Source organism: Ranitomeya imitator, chromosome 7 (genome assembly GCF_032444005.1).
Source record: "Ranitomeya imitator isolate aRanImi1 chromosome 7, aRanImi1.pri, whole genome shotgun sequence".
In the NCBI taxonomy this organism is placed as follows: domain Eukaryota; kingdom Metazoa; phylum Chordata; class Amphibia; order Anura; family Dendrobatidae; genus Ranitomeya; species Ranitomeya imitator.
The window spans coordinates 141,152,246-141,179,659 of record NC_091288.1 but is presented as its reverse complement, the minus strand read 5'-3'; the positions used below and the strand labels follow the sequence as shown (position 1 = coordinate 141,179,659).

The 27,414-nt window shown below is 39.0% G+C and overlaps 44 non-coding genes across 44 annotated transcripts; 23 read left to right on the top strand and 21 right to left on the bottom strand.

Moving 5' to 3' along the window:
* Nucleotides 1-107: 107 nt before the first annotated feature.
* Nucleotides 108-181, top strand: TRNAT-AGU (transfer RNA threonine (anticodon AGU)). The gene has a single exon. It is a non-coding gene; the product is annotated as a tRNA-Thr (tRNA).
* Nucleotides 182-852: 671 nt separating this feature from the next.
* Nucleotides 853-934, bottom strand: TRNAS-GCU (transfer RNA serine (anticodon GCU)). Its single transcript has one exon. It is a non-coding gene; the product is annotated as a tRNA-Ser (tRNA).
* A 292-nt stretch (nucleotides 935-1,226) lies between these two features.
* On the top strand, nucleotides 1,227-1,300 carry TRNAT-AGU (transfer RNA threonine (anticodon AGU)). The gene has a single exon. It is a non-coding gene; the product is annotated as a tRNA-Thr (tRNA).
* A 671-nt stretch (nucleotides 1,301-1,971) lies between these two features.
* On the bottom strand, nucleotides 1,972-2,053 carry TRNAS-GCU (transfer RNA serine (anticodon GCU)). The gene has a single exon. It is a non-coding gene; the product is annotated as a tRNA-Ser (tRNA).
* Nucleotides 2,054-2,649: 596 nt separating this feature from the next.
* On the top strand, nucleotides 2,650-2,723 carry TRNAT-AGU (transfer RNA threonine (anticodon AGU)). Its single transcript has one exon. It is a non-coding gene; the product is annotated as a tRNA-Thr (tRNA).
* Nucleotides 2,724-3,394: 671 nt separating this feature from the next.
* Nucleotides 3,395-3,476, bottom strand: TRNAS-GCU (transfer RNA serine (anticodon GCU)). Its single transcript has one exon. It is a non-coding gene; the product is annotated as a tRNA-Ser (tRNA).
* A 292-nt stretch (nucleotides 3,477-3,768) lies between these two features.
* TRNAT-AGU (transfer RNA threonine (anticodon AGU)) lies at nucleotides 3,769-3,842 on the top strand. The gene has a single exon. It is a non-coding gene; the product is annotated as a tRNA-Thr (tRNA).
* Nucleotides 3,843-4,513: 671 nt separating this feature from the next.
* Nucleotides 4,514-4,595, bottom strand: TRNAS-GCU (transfer RNA serine (anticodon GCU)). The gene has a single exon. It is a non-coding gene; the product is annotated as a tRNA-Ser (tRNA).
* Nucleotides 4,596-5,191: 596 nt separating this feature from the next.
* Nucleotides 5,192-5,265, top strand: TRNAT-AGU (transfer RNA threonine (anticodon AGU)). The gene has a single exon. It is a non-coding gene; the product is annotated as a tRNA-Thr (tRNA).
* A 671-nt stretch (nucleotides 5,266-5,936) lies between these two features.
* On the bottom strand, nucleotides 5,937-6,018 carry TRNAS-GCU (transfer RNA serine (anticodon GCU)). Its single transcript has one exon. It is a non-coding gene; the product is annotated as a tRNA-Ser (tRNA).
* Nucleotides 6,019-6,310: 292 nt separating this feature from the next.
* TRNAT-AGU (transfer RNA threonine (anticodon AGU)) lies at nucleotides 6,311-6,384 on the top strand. The gene has a single exon. It is a non-coding gene; the product is annotated as a tRNA-Thr (tRNA).
* A 671-nt stretch (nucleotides 6,385-7,055) lies between these two features.
* TRNAS-GCU (transfer RNA serine (anticodon GCU)) lies at nucleotides 7,056-7,137 on the bottom strand. The gene has a single exon. It is a non-coding gene; the product is annotated as a tRNA-Ser (tRNA).
* A 596-nt stretch (nucleotides 7,138-7,733) lies between these two features.
* On the top strand, nucleotides 7,734-7,807 carry TRNAT-AGU (transfer RNA threonine (anticodon AGU)). Its single transcript has one exon. It is a non-coding gene; the product is annotated as a tRNA-Thr (tRNA).
* A 671-nt stretch (nucleotides 7,808-8,478) lies between these two features.
* Nucleotides 8,479-8,560, bottom strand: TRNAS-GCU (transfer RNA serine (anticodon GCU)). The gene has a single exon. It is a non-coding gene; the product is annotated as a tRNA-Ser (tRNA).
* A 596-nt stretch (nucleotides 8,561-9,156) lies between these two features.
* Nucleotides 9,157-9,230, top strand: TRNAT-AGU (transfer RNA threonine (anticodon AGU)). Its single transcript has one exon. It is a non-coding gene; the product is annotated as a tRNA-Thr (tRNA).
* Nucleotides 9,231-9,901: 671 nt separating this feature from the next.
* On the bottom strand, nucleotides 9,902-9,983 carry TRNAS-GCU (transfer RNA serine (anticodon GCU)). The gene has a single exon. It is a non-coding gene; the product is annotated as a tRNA-Ser (tRNA).
* Nucleotides 9,984-10,275: 292 nt separating this feature from the next.
* On the top strand, nucleotides 10,276-10,349 carry TRNAT-AGU (transfer RNA threonine (anticodon AGU)). The gene has a single exon. It is a non-coding gene; the product is annotated as a tRNA-Thr (tRNA).
* Nucleotides 10,350-11,020: 671 nt separating this feature from the next.
* TRNAS-GCU (transfer RNA serine (anticodon GCU)) lies at nucleotides 11,021-11,102 on the bottom strand. Its single transcript has one exon. It is a non-coding gene; the product is annotated as a tRNA-Ser (tRNA).
* Nucleotides 11,103-11,394: 292 nt separating this feature from the next.
* On the top strand, nucleotides 11,395-11,468 carry TRNAT-AGU (transfer RNA threonine (anticodon AGU)). The gene has a single exon. It is a non-coding gene; the product is annotated as a tRNA-Thr (tRNA).
* Nucleotides 11,469-12,139: 671 nt separating this feature from the next.
* Nucleotides 12,140-12,221, bottom strand: TRNAS-GCU (transfer RNA serine (anticodon GCU)). The gene has a single exon. It is a non-coding gene; the product is annotated as a tRNA-Ser (tRNA).
* A 596-nt stretch (nucleotides 12,222-12,817) lies between these two features.
* Nucleotides 12,818-12,891, top strand: TRNAT-AGU (transfer RNA threonine (anticodon AGU)). The gene has a single exon. It is a non-coding gene; the product is annotated as a tRNA-Thr (tRNA).
* Nucleotides 12,892-13,562: 671 nt separating this feature from the next.
* Nucleotides 13,563-13,644, bottom strand: TRNAS-GCU (transfer RNA serine (anticodon GCU)). Its single transcript has one exon. It is a non-coding gene; the product is annotated as a tRNA-Ser (tRNA).
* Nucleotides 13,645-13,936: 292 nt separating this feature from the next.
* TRNAT-AGU (transfer RNA threonine (anticodon AGU)) lies at nucleotides 13,937-14,010 on the top strand. Its single transcript has one exon. It is a non-coding gene; the product is annotated as a tRNA-Thr (tRNA).
* A 671-nt stretch (nucleotides 14,011-14,681) lies between these two features.
* Nucleotides 14,682-14,763, bottom strand: TRNAS-GCU (transfer RNA serine (anticodon GCU)). The gene has a single exon. It is a non-coding gene; the product is annotated as a tRNA-Ser (tRNA).
* A 596-nt stretch (nucleotides 14,764-15,359) lies between these two features.
* Nucleotides 15,360-15,433, top strand: TRNAT-AGU (transfer RNA threonine (anticodon AGU)). The gene has a single exon. It is a non-coding gene; the product is annotated as a tRNA-Thr (tRNA).
* A 671-nt stretch (nucleotides 15,434-16,104) lies between these two features.
* Nucleotides 16,105-16,186, bottom strand: TRNAS-GCU (transfer RNA serine (anticodon GCU)). The gene has a single exon. It is a non-coding gene; the product is annotated as a tRNA-Ser (tRNA).
* A 596-nt stretch (nucleotides 16,187-16,782) lies between these two features.
* On the top strand, nucleotides 16,783-16,856 carry TRNAT-AGU (transfer RNA threonine (anticodon AGU)). Its single transcript has one exon. It is a non-coding gene; the product is annotated as a tRNA-Thr (tRNA).
* Nucleotides 16,857-17,527: 671 nt separating this feature from the next.
* Nucleotides 17,528-17,609, bottom strand: TRNAS-GCU (transfer RNA serine (anticodon GCU)). Its single transcript has one exon. It is a non-coding gene; the product is annotated as a tRNA-Ser (tRNA).
* A 292-nt stretch (nucleotides 17,610-17,901) lies between these two features.
* On the top strand, nucleotides 17,902-17,975 carry TRNAT-AGU (transfer RNA threonine (anticodon AGU)). The gene has a single exon. It is a non-coding gene; the product is annotated as a tRNA-Thr (tRNA).
* A 671-nt stretch (nucleotides 17,976-18,646) lies between these two features.
* On the bottom strand, nucleotides 18,647-18,728 carry TRNAS-GCU (transfer RNA serine (anticodon GCU)). The gene has a single exon. It is a non-coding gene; the product is annotated as a tRNA-Ser (tRNA).
* A 292-nt stretch (nucleotides 18,729-19,020) lies between these two features.
* On the top strand, nucleotides 19,021-19,094 carry TRNAT-AGU (transfer RNA threonine (anticodon AGU)). The gene has a single exon. It is a non-coding gene; the product is annotated as a tRNA-Thr (tRNA).
* Nucleotides 19,095-20,145: 1,051 nt separating this feature from the next.
* Nucleotides 20,146-20,219, top strand: TRNAT-AGU (transfer RNA threonine (anticodon AGU)). Its single transcript has one exon. It is a non-coding gene; the product is annotated as a tRNA-Thr (tRNA).
* Nucleotides 20,220-20,890: 671 nt separating this feature from the next.
* TRNAS-GCU (transfer RNA serine (anticodon GCU)) lies at nucleotides 20,891-20,972 on the bottom strand. Its single transcript has one exon. It is a non-coding gene; the product is annotated as a tRNA-Ser (tRNA).
* Nucleotides 20,973-21,264: 292 nt separating this feature from the next.
* Nucleotides 21,265-21,338, top strand: TRNAT-AGU (transfer RNA threonine (anticodon AGU)). Its single transcript has one exon. It is a non-coding gene; the product is annotated as a tRNA-Thr (tRNA).
* A 671-nt stretch (nucleotides 21,339-22,009) lies between these two features.
* TRNAS-GCU (transfer RNA serine (anticodon GCU)) lies at nucleotides 22,010-22,091 on the bottom strand. The gene has a single exon. It is a non-coding gene; the product is annotated as a tRNA-Ser (tRNA).
* A 292-nt stretch (nucleotides 22,092-22,383) lies between these two features.
* On the top strand, nucleotides 22,384-22,457 carry TRNAT-AGU (transfer RNA threonine (anticodon AGU)). Its single transcript has one exon. It is a non-coding gene; the product is annotated as a tRNA-Thr (tRNA).
* A 671-nt stretch (nucleotides 22,458-23,128) lies between these two features.
* Nucleotides 23,129-23,210, bottom strand: TRNAS-GCU (transfer RNA serine (anticodon GCU)). The gene has a single exon. It is a non-coding gene; the product is annotated as a tRNA-Ser (tRNA).
* Nucleotides 23,211-23,502: 292 nt separating this feature from the next.
* On the top strand, nucleotides 23,503-23,576 carry TRNAT-AGU (transfer RNA threonine (anticodon AGU)). Its single transcript has one exon. It is a non-coding gene; the product is annotated as a tRNA-Thr (tRNA).
* A 671-nt stretch (nucleotides 23,577-24,247) lies between these two features.
* Nucleotides 24,248-24,329, bottom strand: TRNAS-GCU (transfer RNA serine (anticodon GCU)). The gene has a single exon. It is a non-coding gene; the product is annotated as a tRNA-Ser (tRNA).
* Nucleotides 24,330-24,621: 292 nt separating this feature from the next.
* Nucleotides 24,622-24,695, top strand: TRNAT-AGU (transfer RNA threonine (anticodon AGU)). Its single transcript has one exon. It is a non-coding gene; the product is annotated as a tRNA-Thr (tRNA).
* Nucleotides 24,696-25,366: 671 nt separating this feature from the next.
* TRNAS-GCU (transfer RNA serine (anticodon GCU)) lies at nucleotides 25,367-25,448 on the bottom strand. The gene has a single exon. It is a non-coding gene; the product is annotated as a tRNA-Ser (tRNA).
* Nucleotides 25,449-25,740: 292 nt separating this feature from the next.
* Nucleotides 25,741-25,814, top strand: TRNAT-AGU (transfer RNA threonine (anticodon AGU)). Its single transcript has one exon. It is a non-coding gene; the product is annotated as a tRNA-Thr (tRNA).
* A 671-nt stretch (nucleotides 25,815-26,485) lies between these two features.
* TRNAS-GCU (transfer RNA serine (anticodon GCU)) lies at nucleotides 26,486-26,567 on the bottom strand. The gene has a single exon. It is a non-coding gene; the product is annotated as a tRNA-Ser (tRNA).
* A 292-nt stretch (nucleotides 26,568-26,859) lies between these two features.
* Nucleotides 26,860-26,933, top strand: TRNAT-AGU (transfer RNA threonine (anticodon AGU)). The gene has a single exon. It is a non-coding gene; the product is annotated as a tRNA-Thr (tRNA).
* Nucleotides 26,934-27,414: the final 481 nt, after the last annotated feature.

Sequence of the window (27,414 nt, the reverse complement as noted above, 5' to 3'; positions counted from 1 at the left end):
AAGTTGAAGCTGTGCTAGAAGATGGATCATTCAATTATGGAACTTCAAAACCCAAGGCCTTGTCATCGATCCAGATTCTATTGCATTTCATAGGCTTTCCAGCTTGTGGTGCTGTGGCTTAGTTGGTTAAAGCGCCTGTCTAGTAAACAGGAGATCCTGAGTTCGAATCTCAGCAGTGCCTTGTTTTCATCATCTCAAAAAGAAACTTCCTATCTTAAAAATGGGATTTTCACTTGCATGAAACCTCAAATTTACCTTGGCTACGTCTTTACTGATAGTGCAATTGTGAGATGAAGAATGTCTTCTGTATAAGGGCCAAAAAGGAAGAAAGATGGCATCAAGCATGACAACTTAAAACCAGTGGATTTTATTTTGAAATTCCTCCTCTTTATGCATCTGACTCGCTAAGCAGGCTTTCTAAAGTATCACACCTTTTTGTCCTTTGGCTTAGTTGGTCTAAGTGCCTGTTTAGTAAACAGAAAATCTTGATTTCGAACGTCAGCAGTGGTTTTCTTTCTTCATCTCAGTTTGGGTCATTTTAGCAAAAAAAAGGTGGACTTTTGTTCTTGTATGACATTAAACAAGTCTTTACCACAGTCAAAACATAGTGCAGTTGAGAGAAAAAAAATCTCTGCTGTCGAAACGCTTAAAAAGGAATTAGACGATATAACTTTCTTTAGAGAATAAAGGATGGCATCAAGCATTTCAAAATAAAACCAGTGGATTTACACTTCTAACTCTGCAAAGTTTGATAGCAGCTTTCTTAAAAAGGAAGATAAACTTTCAAGCTTGACGTATCTACCGCTTTGGCTAGAAATGAAAACAATACAACATGAAACAAGCAGAATAAACCGACGAGGATGGGATTCGAACCCATGCATGCAGAGCACAATGGATTAGCAGTCCATCGCCTTAACCACTCGGCCACCTCGTCTACATGGCGCACATGCGCTAAGGAGAAAAGATGTAATGATTATTTTTACGGGTCAGTGTGTTTTCATTGAAGATATTACAGTGTCTATTCTTTACAGTTAGATTGGGGCAAACTCTTTTGGCCCTGCTGTGGCATTCCTTCAATCTGCCTATTCTGTGTCATAACTTGGAAGAAAAACAAGTACCAAGTTGAAGCTGTGCTAGAAGATGGATCATTCAATTATGGAACTTCAAAACCCAAGGCCTTGTCATCGATCCAGATTCTATTGCATTACATAGGCTTTCCAGCTTGTGGTGCTGTGGCTTAGTTGGTTAAAGCGCCTGTCTAGTAAACAGGAGATCCTGAGTTCGAATCTCAGCAGTGCCTTGTTTTCATCATCTCAAAAAGAAACTTCCTATCTTAAAAATGGGATTTTCACTTGCATGAAACCTCAAATTTACCTTGGCTACGTCTTTACTGATAGTGCAATTGTGAGATGAAGAATGTCTTCTGTATAAGGGCCAAAAAGGAAGAAAGATGGCATCAAGCATGACAACTTAAAACCAGTGGATTTTATTTTGAAATTCCTCCTCTTTATGCATCTGACTCGCTAAGCAGGCTTTCTAAAGTATCACACCTTTTTGTCCTTTGGCTTAGTTGGTCTAAGTGCCTGTTTAGTAAACAGAAAATCTTGATTTCGAACGTCAGCAGTGGTTTTCTTTCTTCATCTCAGTTTGGGTCATTTTAGCAAAAAAAAGGTGGACTTTTGTTCTTGTATGACATTAAACAAGTCTTTACCACAGTCAAAACATAGTGCAGTTGAGAGAAAAAAAATCTCTGCTGTCGAAACGCTTAAAAAGGAATTAGACGATATAACTTTCTTTAGAGAATAAAGGATGGCATCAAGCATTTCAAAATAAAACCAGTGGATTTACACTTCTAACTCTGCAAAGTTTGATAGCAGCTTTCTTAAAAAGGAAGATAAACTTTCAAGCTTGACGTATCTACCGCTTTGGCTAGAAATGAAAACAATACAACATGAAACAAGCAGAATAAACCGACGAGGATGGGATTCGAACCCATGCATGCAGAGCACAATGGATTAGCAGTCCATCGCCTTAACCACTCGGCCACCTCGTCTACATGGCGCACATGCGCTAAGGAGAAAAGATGTAATGATTATTTTTACGGGTCAGTGTGTTTTCATTGAAGATATTACAGTGTCTATTCTTTACAGTTAGATTGGGGCAAACTCTTTTGGCCCTGCTGTGGCATTCCTTCAATCTGCCTATTCTGTGTCATAACTTGGAAGAAAAACAAGTACCAAGTTGAAGCTGTGCTAGAAGATGGATCATTCAATTATGGAACTTCAAAACCCAAGGCCTTGTGCCTTAGAGCACAATGGATTAGCAGTCCATCGCCTTAACCACTCGGCCACCTCGTCTACATGGCGCACATGCGCTAAGGAGAAAAGATGTAATGATTATTTTTACGGGTCAGTGTGTTTTCATTGAAGATATTACAGTGTCTATTCTTTACAGTTAGATTGGGGCAAACTCTTTTGGCCCTGCTGTGGCATTCCTTCAATCTGCCTATTCTGTGTCATAACTTGGAAGAAAAACAAGTACCAAGTTGAAGCTGTGCTAGAAGATGGATCATTCAATTATGGAACTTCAAAACCCAAGGCCTTGTCATCGATCCAGATTCTATTGCATTTCATAGGCTTTCCAGCTTGTGGTGCTGTGGCTTAGTTGGTTAAAGCGCCTGTCTAGTAAACAGGAGATCCTGAGTTCGAATCTCAGCAGTGCCTTGTTTTCATCATCTCAAAAAGAAACTTCCTATCTTAAAAATGGGATTTTCACTTGCATGAAACCTCAAATTTACCTTGGCTACGTCTTTACTGATAGTGCAATTGTGAGATGAAGAATGTCTTCTGTATAAGGGCCAAAAAGGAAGAAAGATGGCATCAAGCATGACAACTTAAAACCAGTGGATTTTATTTTGAAATTCCTCCTCTTTATGCATCTGACTCGCTAAGCAGGCTTTCTAAAGTATCACACCTTTTTGTCCTTTGGCTTAGTTGGTCTAAGTGCCTGTTTAGTAAACAGAAAATCTTGATTTCGAACGTCAGCAGTGGTTTTCTTTCTTCATCTCAGTTTGGGTCATTTTAGCAAAAAAAAGGTGGACTTTTGTTCTTGTATGACATTAAACAAGTCTTTACCACAGTCAAAACATAGTGCAGTTGAGAGAAAAAAAATCTCTGCTGTCGAAACGCTTAAAAAGGAATTAGACGATATAACTTTCTTTAGAGAATAAAGGATGGCATCAAGCATTTCAAAATAAAACCAGTGGATTTACACTTCTAACTCTGCAAAGTTTGATAGCAGCTTTCTTAAAAAGGAAGATAAACTTTCAAGCTTGACGTATCTACCGCTTTGGCTAGAAATGAAAACAATACAACATGAAACAAGCAGAATAAACCGACGAGGATGGGATTCGAACCCATGCATGCAGAGCACAATGGATTAGCAGTCCATCGCCTTAACCACTCGGCCACCTCGTCTACATGGCGCACATGCGCTAAGGAGAAAAGATGTAATGATTATTTTTACGGGTCAGTGTGTTTTCATTGAAGATATTACAGTGTCTATTCTTTACAGTTAGATTGGGGCAAACTCTTTTGGCCCTGCTGTGGCATTCCTTCAATCTGCCTATTCTGTGTCATAACTTGGAAGAAAAACAAGTACCAAGTTGAAGCTGTGCTAGAAGATGGATCATTCAATTATGGAACTTCAAAACCCAAGGCCTTGTCATCGATCCAGATTCTATTGCATTTCATAGGCTTTCCAGCTTGTGGTGCTGTGGCTTAGTTGGTTAAAGCGCCTGTCTAGTAAACAGGAGATCCTGAGTTCGAATCTCAGCAGTGCCTTGTTTTCATCATCTCAAAAAGAAACTTCCTATCTTAAAAATGGGATTTTCACTTGCATGAAACCTCAAATTTACCTTGGCTACGTCTTTACTGATAGTGCAATTGTGAGATGAAGAATGTCTTCTGTATAAGGGCCAAAAAGGAAGAAAGATGGCATCAAGCATGACAACTTAAAACCAGTGGATTTTATTTTGAAATTCCTCCTCTTTATGCATCTGACTCGCTAAGCAGGCTTTCTAAAGTATCACACCTTTTTGTCCTTTGGCTTAGTTGGTCTAAGTGCCTGTTTAGTAAACAGAAAATCTTGATTTCGAACGTCAGCAGTGGTTTTCTTTCTTCATCTCAGTTTGGGTCATTTTAGCAAAAAAAAGGTGGACTTTTGTTCTTGTATGACATTAAACAAGTCTTTACCACAGTCAAAACATAGTGCAGTTGAGAGAAAAAAAATCTCTGCTGTCGAAACGCTTAAAAAGGAATTAGACGATATAACTTTCTTTAGAGAATAAAGGATGGCATCAAGCATTTCAAAATAAAACCAGTGGATTTACACTTCTAACTCTGCAAAGTTTGATAGCAGCTTTCTTAAAAAGGAAGATAAACTTTCAAGCTTGACGTATCTACCGCTTTGGCTAGAAATGAAAACAATACAACATGAAACAAGCAGAATAAACCGACGAGGATGGGATTCGAACCCATGCATGCAGAGCACAATGGATTAGCAGTCCATCGCCTTAACCACTCGGCCACCTCGTCTACATGGCGCACATGCGCTAAGGAGAAAAGATGTAATGATTATTTTTACGGGTCAGTGTGTTTTCATTGAAGATATTACAGTGTCTATTCTTTACAGTTAGATTGGGGCAAACTCTTTTGGCCCTGCTGTGGCATTCCTTCAATCTGCCTATTCTGTGTCATAACTTGGAAGAAAAACAAGTACCAAGTTGAAGCTGTGCTAGAAGATGGATCATTCAATTATGGAACTTCAAAACCCAAGGCCTTGTGCCTTAGAGCACAATGGATTAGCAGTCCATCGCCTTAACCACTCGGCCACCTCGTCTACATGGCGCACATGCGCTAAGGAGAAAAGATGTAATGATTATTTTTACGGGTCAGTGTGTTTTCATTGAAGATATTACAGTGTCTATTCTTTACAGTTAGATTGGGGCAAACTCTTTTGGCCCTGCTGTGGCATTCCTTCAATCTGCCTATTCTGTGTCATAACTTGGAAGAAAAACAAGTACCAAGTTGAAGCTGTGCTAGAAGATGGATCATTCAATTATGGAACTTCAAAACCCAAGGCCTTGTCATCGATCCAGATTCTATTGCATTTCATAGGCTTTCCAGCTTGTGGTGCTGTGGCTTAGTTGGTTAAAGCGCCTGTCTAGTAAACAGGAGATCCTGAGTTCGAATCTCAGCAGTGCCTTGTTTTCATCATCTCAAAAAGAAACTTCCTATCTTAAAAATGGGATTTTCACTTGCATGAAACCTCAAATTTACCTTGGCTACGTCTTTACTGATAGTGCAATTGTGAGATGAAGAATGTCTTCTGTATAAGGGCCAAAAAGGAAGAAAGATGGCATCAAGCATGACAACTTAAAACCAGTGGATTTTATTTTGAAATTCCTCCTCTTTATGCATCTGACTCGCTAAGCAGGCTTTCTAAAGTATCACACCTTTTTGTCCTTTGGCTTAGTTGGTCTAAGTGCCTGTTTAGTAAACAGAAAATCTTGATTTCGAACGTCAGCAGTGGTTTTCTTTCTTCATCTCAGTTTGGGTCATTTTAGCAAAAAAAAGGTGGACTTTTGTTCTTGTATGACATTAAACAAGTCTTTACCACAGTCAAAACATAGTGCAGTTGAGAGAAAAAAAATCTCTGCTGTCGAAACGCTTAAAAAGGAATTAGACGATATAACTTTCTTTAGAGAATAAAGGATGGCATCAAGCATTTCAAAATAAAACCAGTGGATTTACACTTCTAACTCTGCAAAGTTTGATAGCAGCTTTCTTAAAAAGGAAGATAAACTTTCAAGCTTGACGTATCTACCGCTTTGGCTAGAAATGAAAACAATACAACATGAAACAAGCAGAATAAACCGACGAGGATGGGATTCGAACCCATGCATGCAGAGCACAATGGATTAGCAGTCCATCGCCTTAACCACTCGGCCACCTCGTCTACATGGCGCACATGCGCTAAGGAGAAAAGATGTAATGATTATTTTTACGGGTCAGTGTGTTTTCATTGAAGATATTACAGTGTCTATTCTTTACAGTTAGATTGGGGCAAACTCTTTTGGCCCTGCTGTGGCATTCCTTCAATCTGCCTATTCTGTGTCATAACTTGGAAGAAAAACAAGTACCAAGTTGAAGCTGTGCTAGAAGATGGATCATTCAATTATGGAACTTCAAAACCCAAGGCCTTGTCATCGATCCAGATTCTATTGCATTTCATAGGCTTTCCAGCTTGTGGTGCTGTGGCTTAGTTGGTTAAAGCGCCTGTCTAGTAAACAGGAGATCCTGAGTTCGAATCTCAGCAGTGCCTTGTTTTCATCATCTCAAAAAGAAACTTCCTATCTTAAAAATGGGATTTTCACTTGCATGAAACCTCAAATTTACCTTGGCTACGTCTTTACTGATAGTGCAATTGTGAGATGAAGAATGTCTTCTGTATAAGGGCCAAAAAGGAAGAAAGATGGCATCAAGCATGACAACTTAAAACCAGTGGATTTTATTTTGAAATTCCTCCTCTTTATGCATCTGACTCGCTAAGCAGGCTTTCTAAAGTATCACACCTTTTTGTCCTTTGGCTTAGTTGGTCTAAGTGCCTGTTTAGTAAACAGAAAATCTTGATTTCGAACGTCAGCAGTGGTTTTCTTTCTTCATCTCAGTTTGGGTCATTTTAGCAAAAAAAAGGTGGACTTTTGTTCTTGTATGACATTAAACAAGTCTTTACCACAGTCAAAACATAGTGCAGTTGAGAGAAAAAAAATCTCTGCTGTCGAAACGCTTAAAAAGGAATTAGACGATATAACTTTCTTTAGAGAATAAAGGATGGCATCAAGCATTTCAAAATAAAACCAGTGGATTTACACTTCTAACTCTGCAAAGTTTGATAGCAGCTTTCTTAAAAAGGAAGATAAACTTTCAAGCTTGACGTATCTACCGCTTTGGCTAGAAATGAAAACAATACAACATGAAACAAGCAGAATAAACCGACGAGGATGGGATTCGAACCCATGCATGCAGAGCACAATGGATTAGCAGTCCATCGCCTTAACCACTCGGCCACCTCGTCTACATGGCGCACATGCGCTAAGGAGAAAAGATGTAATGATTATTTTTACGGGTCAGTGTGTTTTCATTGAAGATATTACAGTGTCTATTCTTTACAGTTAGATTGGGGCAAACTCTTTTGGCCCTGCTGTGGCATTCCTTCAATCTGCCTATTCTGTGTCATAACTTGGAAGAAAAACAAGTACCAAGTTGAAGCTGTGCTAGAAGATGGATCATTCAATTATGGAACTTCAAAACCCAAGGCCTTGTGCCTTAGAGCACAATGGATTAGCAGTCCATCGCCTTAACCACTCGGCCACCTCGTCTACATGGCGCACATGCGCTAAGGAGAAAAGATGTAATGATTATTTTTACGGGTCAGTGTGTTTTCATTGAAGATATTACAGTGTCTATTCTTTACAGTTAGATTGGGGCAAACTCTTTTGGCCCTGCTGTGGCATTCCTTCAATCTGCCTATTCTGTGTCATAACTTGGAAGAAAAACAAGTACCAAGTTGAAGCTGTGCTAGAAGATGGATCATTCAATTATGGAACTTCAAAACCCAAGGCCTTGTCATCGATCCAGATTCTATTGCATTTCATAGGCTTTTCAGCTTGTGGTGCTGTGGCTTAGTTGGTTAAAGCGCCTGTCTAGTAAACAGGAGATCCTGAGTTCGAATCTCAGCAGTGCCTTGTTTTCATCATCTCAAAAAGAAACTTCCTATCTTAAAAATGGGATTTTCACTTGCATGAAACCTCAAATTTACCTTGGCTACGTCTTTACTGATAGTGCAATTGTGAGATGAAGAATGTCTTCTGTATAAGGGCCAAAAAGGAAGAAAGATGGCATCAAGCATGACAACTTAAAACCAGTGGATTTTATTTTGAAATTCCTCCTCTTTATGCATCTGACTCGCTAAGCAGGCTTTCTAAAGTATCACACCTTTTTGTCCTTTGGCTTAGTTGGTCTAAGTGCCTGTTTAGTAAACAGAAAATCTTGATTTCGAACGTCAGCAGTGGTTTTCTTTCTTCATCTCAGTTTGGGTCATTTTAGCAAAAAAAAGGTGGACTTTTGTTCTTGTATGACATTAAACAAGTCTTTACCACAGTCAAAACATAGTGCAGTTGAGAGAAAAAAAATCTCTGCTGTCGAAACGCTTAAAAAGGAATTAGACGATATAACTTTCTTTAGAGAATAAAGGATGGCATCAAGCATTTCAAAATAAAACCAGTGGATTTACACTTCTAACTCTGCAAAGTTTGATAGCAGCTTTCTTAAAAAGGAAGATAAACTTTCAAGCTTGACGTATCTACCGCTTTGGCTAGAAATGAAAACAATACAACATGAAACAAGCAGAATAAACCGACGAGGATGGGATTCGAACCCATGCATGCAGAGCACAATGGATTAGCAGTCCATCGCCTTAACCACTCGGCCACCTCGTCTACATGGCGCACATGCGCTAAGGAGAAAAGATGTAATGATTATTTTTACGGGTCAGTGTGTTTTCATTGAAGATATTACAGTGTCTATTCTTTACAGTTAGATTGGGGCAAACTCTTTTGGCCCTGCTGTGGCATTCCTTCAATCTGCCTATTCTGTGTCATAACTTGGAAGAAAAACAAGTACCAAGTTGAAGCTGTGCTAGAAGATGGATCATTCAATTATGGAACTTCAAAACCCAAGGCCTTGTGCCTTAGAGCACAATGGATTAGCAGTCCATCGCCTTAACCACTCGGCCACCTCGTCTACATGGCGCACATGCGCTAAGGAGAAAAGATGTAATGATTATTTTTACGGGTCAGTGTGTTTTCATTGAAGATATTACAGTGTCTATTCTTTACAGTTAGATTGGGGCAAACTCTTTTGGCCCTGCTGTGGCATTCCTTCAATCTGCCTATTCTGTGTCATAACTTGGAAGAAAAACAAGTACCAAGTTGAAGCTGTGCTAGAAGATGGATCATTCAATTATGGAACTTCAAAACCCAAGGCCTTGTCATCGATCCAGATTCTATTGCATTTCATAGGCTTTCCAGCTTGTGGTGCTGTGGCTTAGTTGGTTAAAGCGCCTGTCTAGTAAACAGGAGATCCTGAGTTCGAATCTCAGCAGTGCCTTGTTTTCATCATCTCAAAAAGAAACTTCCTATCTTAAAAATGGGATTTTCACTTGCATGAAACCTCAAATTTACCTTGGCTACGTCTTTACTGATAGTGCAATTGTGAGATGAAGAATGTCTTCTGTATAAGGGCCAAAAAGGAAGAAAGATGGCATCAAGCATGACAACTTAAAACCAGTGGATTTTATTTTGAAATTCCTCCTCTTTATGCATCTGACTCGCTAAGCAGGCTTTCTAAAGTATCACACCTTTTTGTCCTTTGGCTTAGTTGGTCTAAGTGCCTGTTTAGTAAACAGAAAATCTTGATTTCGAACGTCAGCAGTGGTTTTCTTTCTTCATCTCAGTTTGGGTCATTTTAGCAAAAAAAAGGTGGACTTTTGTTCTTGTATGACATTAAACAAGTCTTTACCACAGTCAAAACATAGTGCAGTTGAGAGAAAAAAAATCTCTGCTGTCGAAACGCTTAAAAAGGAATTAGACGATATAACTTTCTTTAGAGAATAAAGGATGGCATCAAGCATTTCAAAATAAAACCAGTGGATTTACACTTCTAACTCTGCAAAGTTTGATAGCAGCTTTCTTAAAAAGGAAGATAAACTTTCAAGCTTGACGTATCTACCGCTTTGGCTAGAAATGAAAACAATACAACATGAAACAAGCAGAATAAACCGACGAGGATGGGATTCGAACCCATGCATGCAGAGCACAATGGATTAGCAGTCCATCGCCTTAACCACTCGGCCACCTCGTCTACATGGCACACATGCGCTAAGGAGAAAAGATGTAATGATTATTTTTACGGGTCAGTGTGTTTTCATTGAAGATATTACAGTGTCTATTCTTTACAGTTAGATTGGGGCAAACTCTTTTGGCCCTGCTGTGGCATTCCTTCAATCTGCCTATTCTGTGTCATAACTTGGAAGAAAAACAAGTACCAAGTTGAAGCTGTGCTAGAAGATGGATCATTCAATTATGGAACTTCAAAACCCAAGGCCTTGTCATCGATCCAGATTCTATTGCATTTCATAGGCTTTCCAGCTTGTGGTGCTGTGGCTTAGTTGGTTAAAGCGCCTGTCTAGTAAACAGGAGATCCTGAGTTCGAATCTCAGCAGTGCCTTGTTTTCATCATCTCAAAAAGAAACTTCCTATCTTAAAAATGGGATTTTCACTTGCATGAAACCTCAAATTTACCTTGGCTACGTCTTTACTGATAGTGCAATTGTGAGATGAAGAATGTCTTCTGTATAAGGGCCAAAAAGGAAGAAAGATGGCATCAAGCATGACAACTTAAAACCAGTGGATTTTATTTTGAAATTCCTCCTCTTTATGCATCTGACTCGCTAAGCAGGCTTTCTAAAGTATCACACCTTTTTGTCCTTTGGCTTAGTTGGTCTAAGTGCCTGTTTAGTAAACAGAAAATCTTGATTTCGAACGTCAGCAGTGGTTTTCTTTCTTCATCTCAGTTTGGGTCATTTTAGCAAAAAAAAGGTGGACTTTTGTTCTTGTATGACATTAAACAAGTCTTTACCACAGTCAAAACATAGTGCAGTTGAGAGAAAAAAAATCTCTGCTGTCGAAACGCTTAAAAAGGAATTAGACGATATAACTTTCTTTAGAGAATAAAGGATGGCATCAAGCATTTCAAAATAAAACCAGTGGATTTACACTTCTAACTCTGCAAAGTTTGATAGCAGCTTTCTTAAAAAGGAAGATAAACTTTCAAGCTTGACGTATCTACCGCTTTGGCTAGAAATGAAAACAATACAACATGAAACAAGCAGAATAAACCGACGAGGATGGGATTCGAACCCATGCATGCAGAGCACAATGGATTAGCAGTCCATCGCCTTAACCACTCGGCCACCTCGTCTACATGGCGCACATGCGCTAAGGAGAAAAGATGTAATGATTATTTTTACGGGTCAGTGTGTTTTCATTGAAGATATTACAGTGTCTATTCTTTACAGTTAGATTGGGGCAAACTCTTTTGGCCCTGCTGTGGCATTCCTTCAATCTGCCTATTCTGTGTCATAACTTGGAAGAAAAACAAGTACCAAGTTGAAGCTGTGCTAGAAGATGGATCATTCAATTATGGAACTTCAAAACCCAAGGCCTTGTCATCGATCCAGATTCTATTGCATTTCATAGGCTTTCCAGCTTGTGGTGCTGTGGCTTAGTTGGTTAAAGCGCCTGTCTAGTAAACAGGAGATCCTGAGTTCGAATCTCAGCAGTGCCTTGTTTTCATCATCTCAAAAAGAAACTTCCTATCTTAAAAATGGGATTTTCACTTGCATGAAACCTCAAATTTACCTTGGCTACGTCTTTACTGATAGTGCAATTGTGAGATGAAGAATGTCTTCTGTATAAGGGCCAAAAAGGAAGAAAGATGGCATCAAGCATGACAACTTAAAACCAGTGGATTTTATTTTGAAATTCCTCCTCTTTATGCATCTGACTCGCTAAGCAGGCTTTCTAAAGTATCACACCTTTTTGTCCTTTGGCTTAGTTGGTCTAAGTGCCTGTTTAGTAAACAGAAAATCTTGATTTCGAACGTCAGCAGTGGTTTTCTTTCTTCATCTCAGTTTGGGTCATTTTAGCAAAAAAAAGGTGGACTTTTGTTCTTGTATGACATTAAACAAGTCTTTACCACAGTCAAAACATAGTGCAGTTGAGAGAAAAAAAATCTCTGCTGTCGAAACGCTTAAAAAGGAATTAGACGATATAACTTTCTTTAGAGAATAAAGGATGGCATCAAGCATTTCAAAATAAAACCAGTGGATTTACACTTCTAACTCTGCAAAGTTTGATAGCAGCTTTCTTAAAAAGGAAGATAAACTTTCAAGCTTGACGTATCTACCGCTTTGGCTAGAAATGAAAACAATACAACATGAAACAAGCAGAATAAACCGACGAGGATGGGATTCGAACCCATGCATGCAGAGCACAATGGATTAGCAGTCCATCGCCTTAACCACTCGGCCACCTCGTCTACATGGCGCACATGCGCTAAGGAGAAAAGATGTAATGATTATTTTTACGGGTCAGTGTGTTTTCATTGAAGATATTACAGTGTCTATTCTTTACAGTTAGATTGGGGCAAACTCTTTTGGCCCTGCTGTGGCATTCCTTCAATCTGCCTATTCTGTGTCATAACTTGGAAGAAAAACAAGTACCAAGTTGAAGCTGTGCTAGAAGATGGATCATTCAATTATGGAACTTCAAAACCCAAGGCCTTGTGCCTTAGAGCACAATGGATTAGCAGTCCATCGCCTTAACCACTCGGCCACCTCGTCTACATGGCGCACATGCGCTAAGGAGAAAAGATGTAATGATTATTTTTACGGGTCAGTGTGTTTTCATTGAAGATATTACAGTGTCTATTCTTTACAGTTAGATTGGGGCAAACTCTTTTGGCCCTGCTGTGGCATTCCTTCAATCTGCCTATTCTGTGTCATAACTTGGAAGAAAAACAAGTACCAAGTTGAAGCTGTGCTAGAAGATGGATCATTCAATTATGGAACTTCAAAACCCAAGGCCTTGTCATCGATCCAGATTCTATTGCATTTCATAGGCTTTCCAGCTTGTGGTGCTGTGGCTTAGTTGGTTAAAGCGCCTGTCTAGTAAACAGGAGATCCTGAGTTCGAATCTCAGCAGTGCCTTGTTTTCATCATCTCAAAAAGAAACTTCCTATCTTAAAAATGGGATTTTCACTTGCATGAAACCTCAAATTTACCTTGGCTACGTCTTTACTGATAGTGCAATTGTGAGATGAAGAATGTCTTCTGTATAAGGGCCAAAAAGGAAGAAAGATGGCATCAAGCATGACAACTTAAAACCAGTGGATTTTATTTTGAAATTCCTCCTCTTTATGCATCTGACTCGCTAAGCAGGCTTTCTAAAGTATCACACCTTTTTGTCCTTTGGCTTAGTTGGTCTAAGTGCCTGTTTAGTAAACAGAAAATCTTGATTTCGAACGTCAGCAGTGGTTTTCTTTCTTCATCTCAGTTTGGGTCATTTTAGCAAAAAAAAGGTGGACTTTTGTTCTTGTATGACATTAAACAAGTCTTTACCACAGTCAAAACATAGTGCAGTTGAGAGAAAAAAAATCTCTGCTGTCGAAACGCTTAAAAAGGAATTAGACGATATAACTTTCTTTAGAGAATAAAGGATGGCATCAAGCATTTCAAAATAAAACCAGTGGATTTACACTTCTAACTCTGCAAAGTTTGATAGCAGCTTTCTTAAAAAGGAAGATAAACTTTCAAGCTTGACGTATCTACCGCTTTGGCTAGAAATGAAAACAATACAACATGAAACAAGCAGAATAAACCGACGAGGATGGGATTCGAACCCATGCATGCAGAGCACAATGGATTAGCAGTCCATCGCCTTAACCACTCGGCCACCTCGTCTACATGGCGCACATGCGCTAAGGAGAAAAGATGTAATGATTATTTTTACGGGTCAGTGTGTTTTCATTGAAGATATTACAGTGTCTATTCTTTACAGTTAGATTGGGGCAAACTCTTTTGGCCCTGCTGTGGCATTCCTTCAATCTGCCTATTCTGTGTCATAACTTGGAAGAAAAACAAGTACCAAGTTGAAGCTGTGCTAGAAGATGGATCATTCAATTATGGAACTTCAAAACCCAAGGCCTTGTCATCGATCCAGATTCTATTGCATTTCATAGGCTTTCCAGCTTGTGGTGCTGTGGCTTAGTTGGTTAAAGCGCCTGTCTAGTAAACAGGAGATCCTGAGTTCGAATCTCAGCAGTGCCTTGTTTTCATCATCTCAAAAAGAAACTTCCTATCTTAAAAATGGGATTTTCACTTGCATGAAACCTCAAATTTACCTTGGCTACGTCTTTACTGATAGTGCAATTGTGAGATGAAGAATGTCTTCTGTATAAGGGCCAAAAAGGAAGAAAGATGGCATCAAGCATGACAACTTAAAACCAGTGGATTTTATTTTGAAATTCCTCCTCTTTATGCATCTGACTCGCTAAGCAGGCTTTCTAAAGTATCACACCTTTTTGTCCTTTGGCTTAGTTGGTCTAAGTGCCTGTTTAGTAAACAGAAAATCTTGATTTCGAACGTCAGCAGTGGTTTTCTTTCTTCATCTCAGTTTGGGTCATTTTAGCAAAAAAAAGGTGGACTTTTGTTCTTGTATGACATTAAACAAGTCTTTACCACAGTCAAAACATAGTGCAGTTGAGAGAAAAAAAATCTCTGCTGTCGAAACGCTTAAAAAGGAATTAGACGATATAACTTTCTTTAGAGAATAAAGGATGGCATCAAGCATTTCAAAATAAAACCAGTGGATTTACACTTCTAACTCTGCAAAGTTTGATAGCAGCTTTCTTAAAAAGGAAGATAAACTTTCAAGCTTGACGTATCTACCGCTTTGGCTAGAAATGAAAACAATACAACATGAAACAAGCAGAATAAACCGACGAGGATGGGATTCGAACCCATGCATGCAGAGCACAATGGATTAGCAGTCCATCGCCTTAACCACTCGGCCACCTCGTCTACATGGCGCACATGCGCTAAGGAGAAAAGATGTAATGATTATTTTTACGGGTCAGTGTGTTTTCATTGAAGATATTACAGTGTCTATTCTTTACAGTTAGATTGGGGCAAACTCTTTTGGCCCTGCTGTGGCATTCCTTCAATCTGCCTATTCTGTGTCATAACTTGGAAGAAAAACAAGTACCAAGTTGAAGCTGTGCTAGAAGATGGATCATTCAATTATGGAACTTCAAAACCCAAGGCCTTGTGCCTTAGAGCACAATGGATTAGCAGTCCATCGCCTTAACCACTCGGCCACCTCGTCTACATGGCGCACATGCGCTAAGGAGAAAAGATGTAATGATTATTTTTACGGGTCAGTGTGTTTTCATTGAAGATATTACAGTGTCTATTCTTTACAGTTAGATTGGGGCAAACTCTTTTGGCCCTGCTGTGGCATTCCTTCAATCTGCCTATTCTGTGTCATAACTTGGAAGAAAAACAAGTACCAAGTTGAAGCTGTGCTAGAAGATGGATCATTCAATTATGGAACTTCAAAACCCAAGGCCTTGTCATCGATCCAGATTCTATTGCATTTCATAGGCTTTTCAGCTTGTGGTGCTGTGGCTTAGTTGGTTAAAGCGCCTGTCTAGTAAACAGGAGATCCTGAGTTCGAATCTCAGCAGTGCCTTGTTTTCATCATCTCAAAAAGAAACTTCCTATCTTAAAAATGGGATTTTCACTTGCATGAAACCTCAAATTTACCTTGGCTACGTCTTTACTGATAGTGCAATTGTGAGATGAAGAATGTCTTCTGTATAAGGGCCAAAAAGGAAGAAAGATGGCATCAAGCATGACAACTTAAAACCAGTGGATTTTATTTTGAAATTCCTCCTCTTTATGCATCTGACTCGCTAAGCAGGCTTTCTAAAGTATCACACCTTTTTGTCCTTTGGCTTAGTTGGTCTAAGTGCCTGTTTAGTAAACAGAAAATCTTGATTTCGAACGTCAGCAGTGGTTTTCTTTCTTCATCTCAGTTTGGGTCATTTTAGCAAAAAAAAGGTGGACTTTTGTTCTTGTATGACATTAAACAAGTCTTTACCACAGTCAAAACATAGTGCAGTTGAGAGAAAAAAAATCTCTGCTGTCGAAACGCTTAAAAAGGAATTAGACGATATAACTTTCTTTAGAGAATAAAGGATGGCATCAAGCATTTCAAAATAAAACCAGTGGATTTACACTTCTAACTCTGCAAAGTTTGATAGCAGCTTTCTTAAAAAGGAAGATAAACTTTCAAGCTTGACGTATCTACCGCTTTGGCTAGAAATGAAAACAATACAACATGAAACAAGCAGAATAAACCGACGAGGATGGGATTCGAACCCATGCATGCAGAGCACAATGGATTAGCAGTCCATCGCCTTAACCACTCGGCCACCTCGTCTACATGGCGCACATGCGCTAAGGAGAAAAGATGTAATGATTATTTTTACGGGTCAGTGTGTTTTCATTGAAGATATTACAGTGTCTATTCTTTACAGTTAGATTGGGGCAAACTCTTTTGGCCCTGCTGTGGCATTCCTTCAATCTGCCTATTCTGTGTCATAACTTGGAAGAAAAACAAGTACCAAGTTGAAGCTGTGCTAGAAGATGGATCATTCAATTATGGAACTTCAAAACCCAAGGCCTTGTGCCTTAGAGCACAATGGATTAGCAGTCCATCGCCTTAACCACTCGGCCACCTCGTCTACATGGCGCACATGCGCTAAGGAGAAAAGATGTAATGATTATTTTTACGGGTCAGTGTGTTTTCATTGAAGATATTACAGTGTCTATTCTTTACAGTTAGATTGGGGCAAACTCTTTTGGCCCTGCTGTGGCATTCCTTCAATCTGCCTATTCTGTGTCATAACTTGGAAGAAAAACAAGTACCAAGTTGAAGCTGTGCTAGAAGATGGATCATTCAATTATGGAACTTCAAAACCCAAGGCCTTGTCATCGATCCAGATTCTATTGCATTTCATAGGCTTTCCAGCTTGTGGTGCTGTGGCTTAGTTGGTTAAAGCGCCTGTCTAGTAAACAGGAGATCCTGAGTTCGAATCTCAGCAGTGCCTTGTTTTCATCATCTCAAAAAGAAACTTCCTATCTTAAAAATGGGATTTTCACTTGCATGAAACCTCAAATTTACCTTGGCTACGTCTTTACTGATAGTGCAATTGTGAGATGAAGAATGTCTTCTGTATAAGGGCCAAAAAGGAAGAAAGATGGCATCAAGCATGACAACTTAAAACCAGTGGATTTTATTTTGAAATTCCTCCTCTTTATGCATCTGACTCGCTAAGCAGGCTTTCTAAAGTATCACACCTTTTTGTCCTTTGGCTTAGTTGGTCTAAGTGCCTGTTTAGTAAACAGAAAATCTTGATTTCGAACGTCAGCAGTGGTTTTCTTTCTTCATCTCAGTTTGGGTCATTTTAGCAAAAAAAAGGTGGACTTTTGTTCTTGTATGACATTAAACAAGTCTTTACCACAGTCAAAACATAGTGCAGTTGAGAGAAAAAAAATCTCTGCTGTCGAAACGCTTAAAAAGGAATTAGACGATATAACTTTCTTTAGAGAATAAAGGATGGCATCAAGCATTTCAAAATAAAACCAGTGGATTTACACTTCTAACTCTGCAAAGTTTGATAGCAGCTTTCTTAAAAAGGAAGATAAACTTTCAAGCTTGACGTATCTACCGCTTTGGCTAGAAATGAAAACAATACAACATGAAACAAGCAGAATAAACCGACGAGGATGGGATTCGAACCCATGCATGCAGAGCACAATGGATTAGCAGTCCATCGCCTTAACCACTCGGCCACCTCGTCTACATGGCACACATGCGCTAAGGAGAAAAGATGTAATGATTATTTTTACGGGTCAGTGTGTTTTCATTGAAGATATTACAGTGTCTATTCTTTACAGTTAGATTGGGGCAAACTCTTTTGGCCCTGCTGTGGCATTCCTTCAATCTGCCTATTCTGTGTCATAACTTGGAAGAAAAACAAGTACCAAGTTGAAGCTGTGCTAGAAGATGGATCATTCAATTATGGAACTTCAAAACCCAAGGCCTTGTCATCGATCCAGATTCTATTGCATTTCATAGGCTTTCCAGCTTGTGGTGCTGTGGCTTAGTTGGTTAAAGCGCCTGTCTAGTAAACAGGAGATCCTGAGTTCGAATCTCAGCAGTGCCTTGTTTTCATCATCTCAAAAAGAAACTTCCTATCTTAAAAATGGGATTTTCACTTGCATGAAACCTCAAATTTACCTTGGCTACGTCTTTACTGATAGTGCAATTGTGAGATGAAGAATGTCTTCTGTATAAGGGCCAAAAAGGAAGAAAGATGGCATCAAGCATGACAACTTAAAACCAGTGGATTTTATTTTGAAATTCCTCCTCTTTATGCATCTGACTCGCTAAGCAGGCTTTCTAAAGTATCACACCTTTTTGTCCTTTGGCTTAGTTGGTCTAAGTGCCTGTTTAGTAAACAGAAAATCTTGATTTCGAACGTCAGCAGTGGTTTTCTTTCTTCATCTCAGTTTGGGTCATTTTAGCAAAAAAAAGGTGGACTTTTGTTCTTGTATGACATTAAACAAGTCTTTACCACAGTCAAAACATAGTGCAGTTGAGAGAAAAAAAATCTCTGCTGTCGAAACGCTTAAAAAGGAATTAGACGATATAACTTTCTTTAGAGAATAAAGGATGGCATCAAGCATTTCAAAATAAAACCAGTGGATTTACACTTCTAACTCTGCAAAGTTTGATAGCAGCTTTCTTAAAAAGGAAGATAAACTTTCAAGCTTGACGTATCTACCGCTTTGGCTAGAAATGAAAACAATACAACATGAAACAAGCAGAATAAACCGACGAGGATGGGATTCGAACCCATGCATGCAGAGCACAATGGATTAGCAGTCCATCGCCTTAACCACTCGGCCACCTCGTCTACATGGCGCACATGCGCTAAGGAGAAAAGATGTAATGATTATTTTTACGGGTCAGTGTGTTTTCATTGAAGATATTACAGTGTCTATTCTTTACAGTTAGATTGGGGCAAACTCTTTTGGCCCTGCTGTGGCATTCCTTCAATCTGCCTATTCTGTGTCATAACTTGGAAGAAAAACAAGTACCAAGTTGAAGCTGTGCTAGAAGATGGATCATTCAATTATGGAACTTCAAAACCCAAGGCCTTGTCATCGATCCAGATTCTATTGCATTTCATAGGCTTTCCAGCTTGTGGTGCTGTGGCTTAGTTGGTTAAAGCGCCTGTCTAGTAAACAGGAGATCCTGAGTTCGAATCTCAGCAGTGCCTTGTTTTCATCATCTCAAAAAGAAACTTCCTATCTTAAAAATGGGATTTTCACTTGCATGAAACCTCAAATTTACCTTGGCTACGTCTTTACTGATAGTGCAATTGTGAGATGAAGAATGTCTTCTGTATAAGGGCCAAAAAGGAAGAAAGATGGCATCAAGCATGACAACTTAAAACCAGTGGATTTTATTTTGAAATTCCTCCTCTTTATGCATCTGACTCGCTAAGCAGGCTTTCTAAAGTATCACACCTTTTTGTCCTTTGGCTTAGTTGGTCTAAGTGCCTGTTTAGTAAACAGAAAATCTTGATTTCGAACGTCAGCAGTGGTTTTCATTCTTCATCTCAGTTTGGGTCATTTTAGCAAAAAAAAAGGTGGACTTTTGTTCTTGTATGACATTAAACAAGTCTTTACCACAGTCAAAACATAGTGCAGTTGAGAGAAAAAAAATCTCTGCTGTCGAAACGCTTAAAAAGGAATTAGACGATATAACTTTCTTTAGAGAATAAAGGATGGCATCAAGCATTTCAAAATAAAACCAGTGGATTTACACTTCTAACTCTGCAAAGTTTGATAGCAGCTTTCTTAAAAAGGAAGATAAACTTTCAAGCTTGACGTATCTACCGCTTTGGCTAGAAATGAAAACAAAACAATACAACATGAAACAAGCAGAATAAACCGACGAGGATGGGATTCAAACCCATGCATGCAGAGCACAATGGATTAGCAGTCCATCGCCTTAACCACTCGGCCACCTCGTCTACATGGCGCACATGCGCTAAGGAGAAAAGATGTAATGATTATTTTTACGGGTCAGTGTGTTTTCATTGAAGATATTACAGTGTCTATTCTTTACAGTTAGATTGGGGCAAACTCTTTTGGCCCTGCTGTGGCATTCCTTCAATCTGCCTATTCTGTGTCATAACTTGGAAGAAAAACAAGTACCAAGTTGAAGCTGTGCTAGAAGATGGATCATTCAATTATGGAACTTCAAAACCCAAGGCCTTGTCATCGATCCAGATTCTATTGCATTTCATAGGCTTTCCAGCTTGTGGTGCTGTGGCTTAGTTGGTTAAAGCGCCTGTCTAGTAAACAGGAGATCCTGAGTTCGAATCTCAGCAGTGCCTTGTTTTCATCATCTCAAAAAGAAACTTCCTATCTTAAAAATGGGATTTTCACTTGCATGAAACCTCAAATTTACCTTGGCTACGTCTTTACTGATAGTGCAATTGTGAGATGAAGAATGTCTTCTGTATAAGGGCCAAAAAGGAAGAAAGATGGCATCAAGCATGACAACTTAAAACCAGTGGATTTTATTTTGAAATTCCTCCTCTTTATGCATCTGACTCGCTAAGCAGGCTTTCTAAAGTATCACACCTTTTTGTCCTTTGGCTTAGTTGGTCTAAGTGCCTGTTTAGTAAACAGAAAATCTTGATTTCGAACGTCAGCAGTGGTTTTCTTTCTTCATCTCAGTTTGGGTCATTTTAGCAAAAAAAAGGTGGACTTTTGTTCTTGTATGACATTAAACAAGTCTTTACCACAGTCAAAACATAGTGCAGTTGAGAGAAAAAAAATCTCTGCTGTCGAAACGCTTAAAAAGGAATTAGACGATATAACTTTCTTTAGAGAATAAAGGATGGCATCAAGCATTTCAAAATAAAACCAGTGGATTTACACTTCTAACTCTGCAAAGTTTGATAGCAGCTTTCTTAAAAAGGAAGATAAACTTTCAAGCTTGACGTATCTACCGCTTTGGCTAGAAATGAAAACAATACAACATGAAACAAGCAGAATAAACCGACGAGGATGGGATTCGAACCCATGCATGCAGAGCACAATGGATTAGCAGTCCATCGCCTTAACCACTCGGCCACCTCGTCTACATGGCGCACATGCGCTAAGGAGAAAAGATGTAATGATTATTTTTACGGGTCAGTGTGTTTTCATTGAAGATATTACAGTGTCTATTCTTTACAGTTAGATTGGGGCAAACTCTTTTGGCCCTGCTGTGGCATTCCTTCAATCTGCCTATTCTGTGTCATAACTTGGAAGAAAAACAAGTACCAAGTTGAAGCTGTGCTAGAAGATGGATCATTCAATTATGGAACTTCAAAACCCAAGGCCTTGTCATCGATCCAGATTCTATTGCATTTCATAGGCTTTTCAGCTTGTGGTGCTGTGGCTTAGTTGGTTAAAGCGCCTGTCTAGTAAACAGGAGATCCTGAGTTCGAATCTCAGCAGTGCCTTGTTTTCATCATCTCAAAAAGAAACTTCCTATCTTAAAAATGGGATTTTCACTTGCATGAAACCTCAAATTTACCTTGGCTACGTCTTTACTGATAGTGCAATTGTGAGATGAAGAATGTCTTCTGTATAAGGGCCAAAAAGGAAGAAAGATGGCATCAAGCATGACAACTTAAAACCAGTGGATTTTATTTTGAAATTCCTCCTCTTTATGCATCTGACTCGCTAAGCAGGCTTTCTAAAGTATCACACCTTTTTGTCCTTTGGCTTAGTTGGTCTAAGTGCCTGTTTAGTAAACAGAAAATCTTGATTTCGAACGTCAGCAGTGGTTTTCTTTCTTCATCTCAGTTTGGGTCATTTTAGCAAAAAAAAGGTGGACTTTTGTTCTTGTATGACATTAAACAAGTCTTTACCACAGTCAAAACATAGTGCAGTTGAGAGAAAAAAAATCTCTGCTGTCGAAACGCTTAAAAAGGAATTAGACGATATAACTTTCTTTAGAGAATAAAGGATGGCATCAAGCATTTCAAAATAAAACCAGTGGATTTACACTTCTAACTCTGCAAAGTTTGATAGCAGCTTTCTTAAAAAGGAAGATAAACTTTCAAGCTTGACGTATCTACCGCTTTGGCTAGAAATGAAAACAATACAACATGAAACAAGCAGAATAAACCGACGAGGATGGGATTCGAACCCATGCATGCAGAGCACAATGGATTAGCAGTCCATCGCCTTAACCACTCGGCCACCTCGTCTACATGGCGCACATGCGCTAAGGAGAAAAGATGTAATGATTATTTTTACGGGTCAGTGTGTTTTCATTGAAGATATTACAGTGTCTATTCTTTACAGTTAGATTGGGGCAAACTCTTTTGGCCCTGCTGTGGCATTCCTTCAATCTGCCTATTCTGTGTCATAACTTGGAAGAAAAACAAGTACCAAGTTGAAGCTGTGCTAGAAGATGGATCATTCAATTATGGAACTTCAAAACCCAAGGCCTTGTCATCGATCCAGATTCTATTGCATTTCATAGGCTTTTCAGCTTGTGGTGCTGTGGCTTAGTTGGTTAAAGCGCCTGTCTAGTAAACAGGAGATCCTGAGTTCGAATCTCAGCAGTGCCTTGTTTTCATCATCTCAAAAAGAAACTTCCTATCTTAAAAATGGGATTTTCACTTGCATGAAACCTCAAATTTACCTTGGCTACGTCTTTACTGATAGTGCAATTGTGAGATGAAGAATGTCTTCTGTATAAGGGCCAAAAAGGAAGAAAGATGGCATCAAGCATGACAACTTAAAACCAGTGGATTTTATTTTGAAATTCCTCCTCTTTATGCATCTGACTCGCTAAGCAGGCTTTCTAAAGTATCACACCTTTTTGTCCTTTGGCTTAGTTGGTCTAAGTGCCTGTTTAGTAAACAGAAAATCTTGATTTCGAACGTCAGCAGTGGTTTTCTTTCTTCATCTCAGTTTGGGTCATTTTAGCAAAAAAAAGGTGGACTTTTGTTCTTGTATGACATTAAACAAGTCTTTACCACAGTCAAAACATAGTGCAGTTGAGAGAAAAAAAATCTCTGCTGTCGAAACGCTTAAAAAGGAATTAGACGATATAACTTTCTTTAGAGAATAAAGGATGGCATCAAGCATTTCAAAATAAAACCAGTGGATTTACACTTCTAACTCTGCAAAGTTTGATAGCAGCTTTCTTAAAAAGGAAGATAAACTTTCAAGCTTGACGTATCTACCGCTTTGGCTAGAAATGAAAACAATACAACATGAAACAAGCAGAATAAACCGACGAGGATGGGATTCGAACCCATGCATGCAGAGCACAATGGATTAGCAGTCCATCGCCTTAACCACTCGGCCACCTCGTCTACATGGCGCACATGCGCTAAGGAGAAAAGATGTAATGATTATTTTTACGGGTCAGTGTGTTTTCATTGAAGATATTACAGTGTCTATTCTTTACAGTTAGATTGGGGCAAACTCTTTTGGCCCTGCTGTGGCATTCCTTCAATCTGCCTATTCTGTGTCATAACTTGGAAGAAAAACAAGTACCAAGTTGAAGCTGTGCTAGAAGATGGATCATTCAATTATGGAACTTCAAAACCCAAGGCCTTGTCATCGATCCAGATTCTATTGCATTTCATAGGCTTTTCAGCTTGTGGTGCTGTGGCTTAGTTGGTTAAAGCGCCTGTCTAGTAAACAGGAGATCCTGAGTTCGAATCTCAGCAGTGCCTTGTTTTCATCATCTCAAAAAGAAACTTCCTATCTTAAAAATGGGATTTTCACTTGCATGAAACCTCAAATTTACCTTGGCTACGTCTTTACTGATAGTGCAATTGTGAGATGAAGAATGTCTTCTGTATAAGGGCCAAAAAGGAAGAAAGATGGCATCAAGCATGACAACTTAAAACCAGTGGATTTTATTTTGAAATTCCTCCTCTTTATGCATCTGACTCGCTAAGCAGGCTTTCTAAAGTATCACACCTTTTTGTCCTTTGGCTTAGTTGGTCTAAGTGCCTGTTTAGTAAACAGAAAATCTTGATTTCGAACGTCAGCAGTGGTTTTCTTTCTTCATCTCAGTTTGGGTCATTTTAGCAAAAAAAAGGTGGACTTTTGTTCTTGTATGACATTAAACAAGTCTTTACCACAGTCAAAACATAGTGCAGTTGAGAGAAAAAAAATCTCTGCTGTCGAAACGCTTAAAAAGGAATTAGACGATATAACTTTCTTTAGAGAATAAAGGATGGCATCAAGCATTTCAAAATAAAACCAGTGGATTTACACTTCTAACTCTGCAAAGTTTGATAGCAGCTTTCTTAAAAAGGAAGATAAACTTTCAAGCTTGACGTATCTACCGCTTTGGCTAGAAATGAAAACAATACAACATGAAACAAGCAGAATAAACCGACGAGGATGGGATTCGAACCCATGCATGCAGAGCACAATGGATTAGCAGTCCATCGCCTTAACCACTCGGCCACCTCGTCTACATGGCGCACATGCGCTAAGGAGAAAAGATGTAATGATTATTTTTACGGGTCAGTGTGTTTTCATTGAAGATATTACAGTGTCTATTCTTTACAGTTAGATTGGGGCAAACTCTTTTGGCCCTGCTGTGGCATTCCTTCAATCTGCCTATTCTGTGTCATAACTTGGAAGAAAAACAAGTACCAAGTTGAAGCTGTGCTAGAAGATGGATCATTCAATTATGGAACTTCAAAACCCAAGGCCTTGTCATCGATCCAGATTCTATTGCATTTCATAGGCTTTCCAGCTTGTGGTGCTGTGGCTTAGTTGGTTAAAGCGCCTGTCTAGTAAACAGGAGATCCTGAGTTCGAATCTCAGCAGTGCCTTGTTTTCATCATCTCAAAAAGAAACTTCCTATCTTAAAAATGGGATTTTCACTTGCATGAAACCTCAAATTTACCTTGGCTACGTCTTTACTGATAGTGCAATTGTGAGATGAAGAATGTCTTCTGTATAAGGGCCAAAAAGGAAGAAAGATGGCATCAAGCATGACAACTTAAAACCAGTGGATTTTATTTTGAAATTCCTCCTCTTTATGCATCTGACTCGCTAAGCAGGCTTTCTAAAGTATCACACCTTTTTGTCCTTTGGCTTAGTTGGTCTAAGTGCCTGTTTAGTAAACAGAAAATCTTGATTTCGAACGTCAGCAGTGGTTTTCTTTCTTCATCTCAGTTTGGGTCATTTTAGCAAAAAAAAGGTGGACTTTTGTTCTTGTATGACATTAAACAAGTCTTTACCACAGTCAAAACATAGTGCAGTTGAGAGAAAAAAAATCTCTGCTGTCGAAACGCTTAAAAAGGAATTAGACGATATAACTTTCTTTAGAGAATAAAGGATGGCATCAAGCATTTCAAAATAAAACCAGTGGATTTACACTTCTAACTCTGCAAAGTTTGATAGCAGCTTTCTTAAAAAGGAAGATAAACTTTCAAGCTTGACGTATCTACCGCTTTGGCTAGAAATGAAAACAATACAACATGAAACAAGCAGAATAAACCGACGAGGATGGGATTCGAACCCATGCATGCAGAGCACAATGGATTAGCAGTCCATCGCCTTAACCACTCGGCCACCTCGTCTACATGGCGCACATGCGCTAAGGAGAAAAGATGTAATGATTATTTTTACGGGTCAGTGTGTTTTCATTGAAGATATTACAGTGTCTATTCTTTACAGTTAGATTGGGGCAAACTCTTTTGGCCCTGCTGTGGCATTCCTTCAATCTGCCTATTCTGTGTCATAACTTGGAAGAAAAACAAGTACCAAGTTGAAGCTGTGCTAGAAGATGGATCATTCAATTATGGAACTTCAAAACCCAAGGCCTTGTCATCGATCCAGATTCTATTGCATTTCATAGGCTTTCCAGCTTGTGGTGCTGTGGCTTAGTTGGTTAAAGCGCCTGTCTAGTAAACAGGAGATCCTGAGTTCGAATCTCAGCAGTGCCTTGTTTTCATCATCTCAAAAAGAAACTTCCTATCTTAAAAATGGGATTTTCACTTGCATGAAACCTCAAATTTACCTTGGCTACGTCTTTACTGATAGTGCAATTGTGAGATGAAGAATGTCTTCTGTATAAGGGCCAAAAAGGAAGAAAGATGGCATCAAGCATGACAACTTAAAACCAGTGGATTTTATTTTGAAATTCCTCCTCTTTATGCATCTGACTCGCTAAGCAGGCTTTCTAAAGTATCACACCTTTTTGTCCTTTGGCTTAGTTGGTCTAAGTGCCTGTTTAGTAAACAGAAAATCTTGATTTCGAACGTCAGCAGTGGTTTTCTTTCTTCATCTCAGTTTGGGTCATTTTAGCAAAAAAAAGGTGGACTTTTGTTCTTGTATGACATTAAACAAGTCTTTACCACAGTCAAAACATAGTGCAGTTGAGAGAAAAAAAATCTCTGCTGTCGAAACGCTTAAAAAGGAATTAGACGATATAACTTTCTTTAGAGAATAAAGGATGGCATCAAGCATTTCAAAATAAAACCAGTGGATTTACACTTCTAACTCTGCAAAGTTTGATAGCAGCTTTCTTAAAAAGGAAGATAAACTTTCAAGCTTGACGTATCTACCGCTTTGGCAAGAAATGAAAACAATACAACATGAAACAAGCAGAATAAACCGACGAGGATGGGATTCGAACCCATGCATGCAGAGCACAATGGATTAGCAGTCCATCGCCTTAACCACTCGGCCACCTCGTCTACATGGCGCACATGCGCTAAGGAGAAAAGATGTAATGATTATTTTTACGGGTCAGTGTGTTTTCATTGAAGATATTACAGTGTCTATTCTTTACAGTTAGATTGGGGCAAACTCTTTTGGCCCTGCTGTGGCATTCCTTCAATCTGCCTATTCTGTGTCATAACTTGGAAGAAAAACAAGTACCAAGTTGAAGCTGTGCTAGAAGATGGATCATTCAATTATGGAACTTCAAAACCCAAGGCCTTGTCATCGATCCAGATTCTATTGCATTTCATAGGCTTTCCAGCTTGTGGTGCTGTGGCTTAGTTGGTTAAAGCGCCTGTCTAGTAAACAGGAGATCCTGAGTTCGAATCTCAGCAGTGCCTTGTTTTCATCATCTCAAAAAGAAACTTCCTATCTTAAAAATGGGATTTTCACTTGCATGAAACCTCAAATTTACCTTGGCTACGTCTTTACTGATAGTGCAATTGTGAGATGAAGAATGTCTTCTGTATAAGGGCCAAAAAGGAAGAAAGATGGCATCAAGCATGACAACTTAAAACCAGTGGATTTTATTTTGAAATTCCTCCTCTTTATGCATCTGACTCGCTAAGCAGGCTTTCTAAAGTAACACACCTTTTTGTCCTTTGGCTTAGTTGGTCTAAGTGCCTGTTTAGTAAACAGAAAATCTTGATTTCGAACGTCAGCAGTGGTTTTCTTTCTTCATCTCAGTTTGGGTCATTTTAGCAAAAAAAAGGTGGACTTTTGTTCTTGTATGACATTAAACAAGTCTTTACCACAGTCAAAACATAGTGCAGTTGAGAGAAAAAAAATCTCTGCTGTCGAAACGCTTAAAAAGGAATTAGA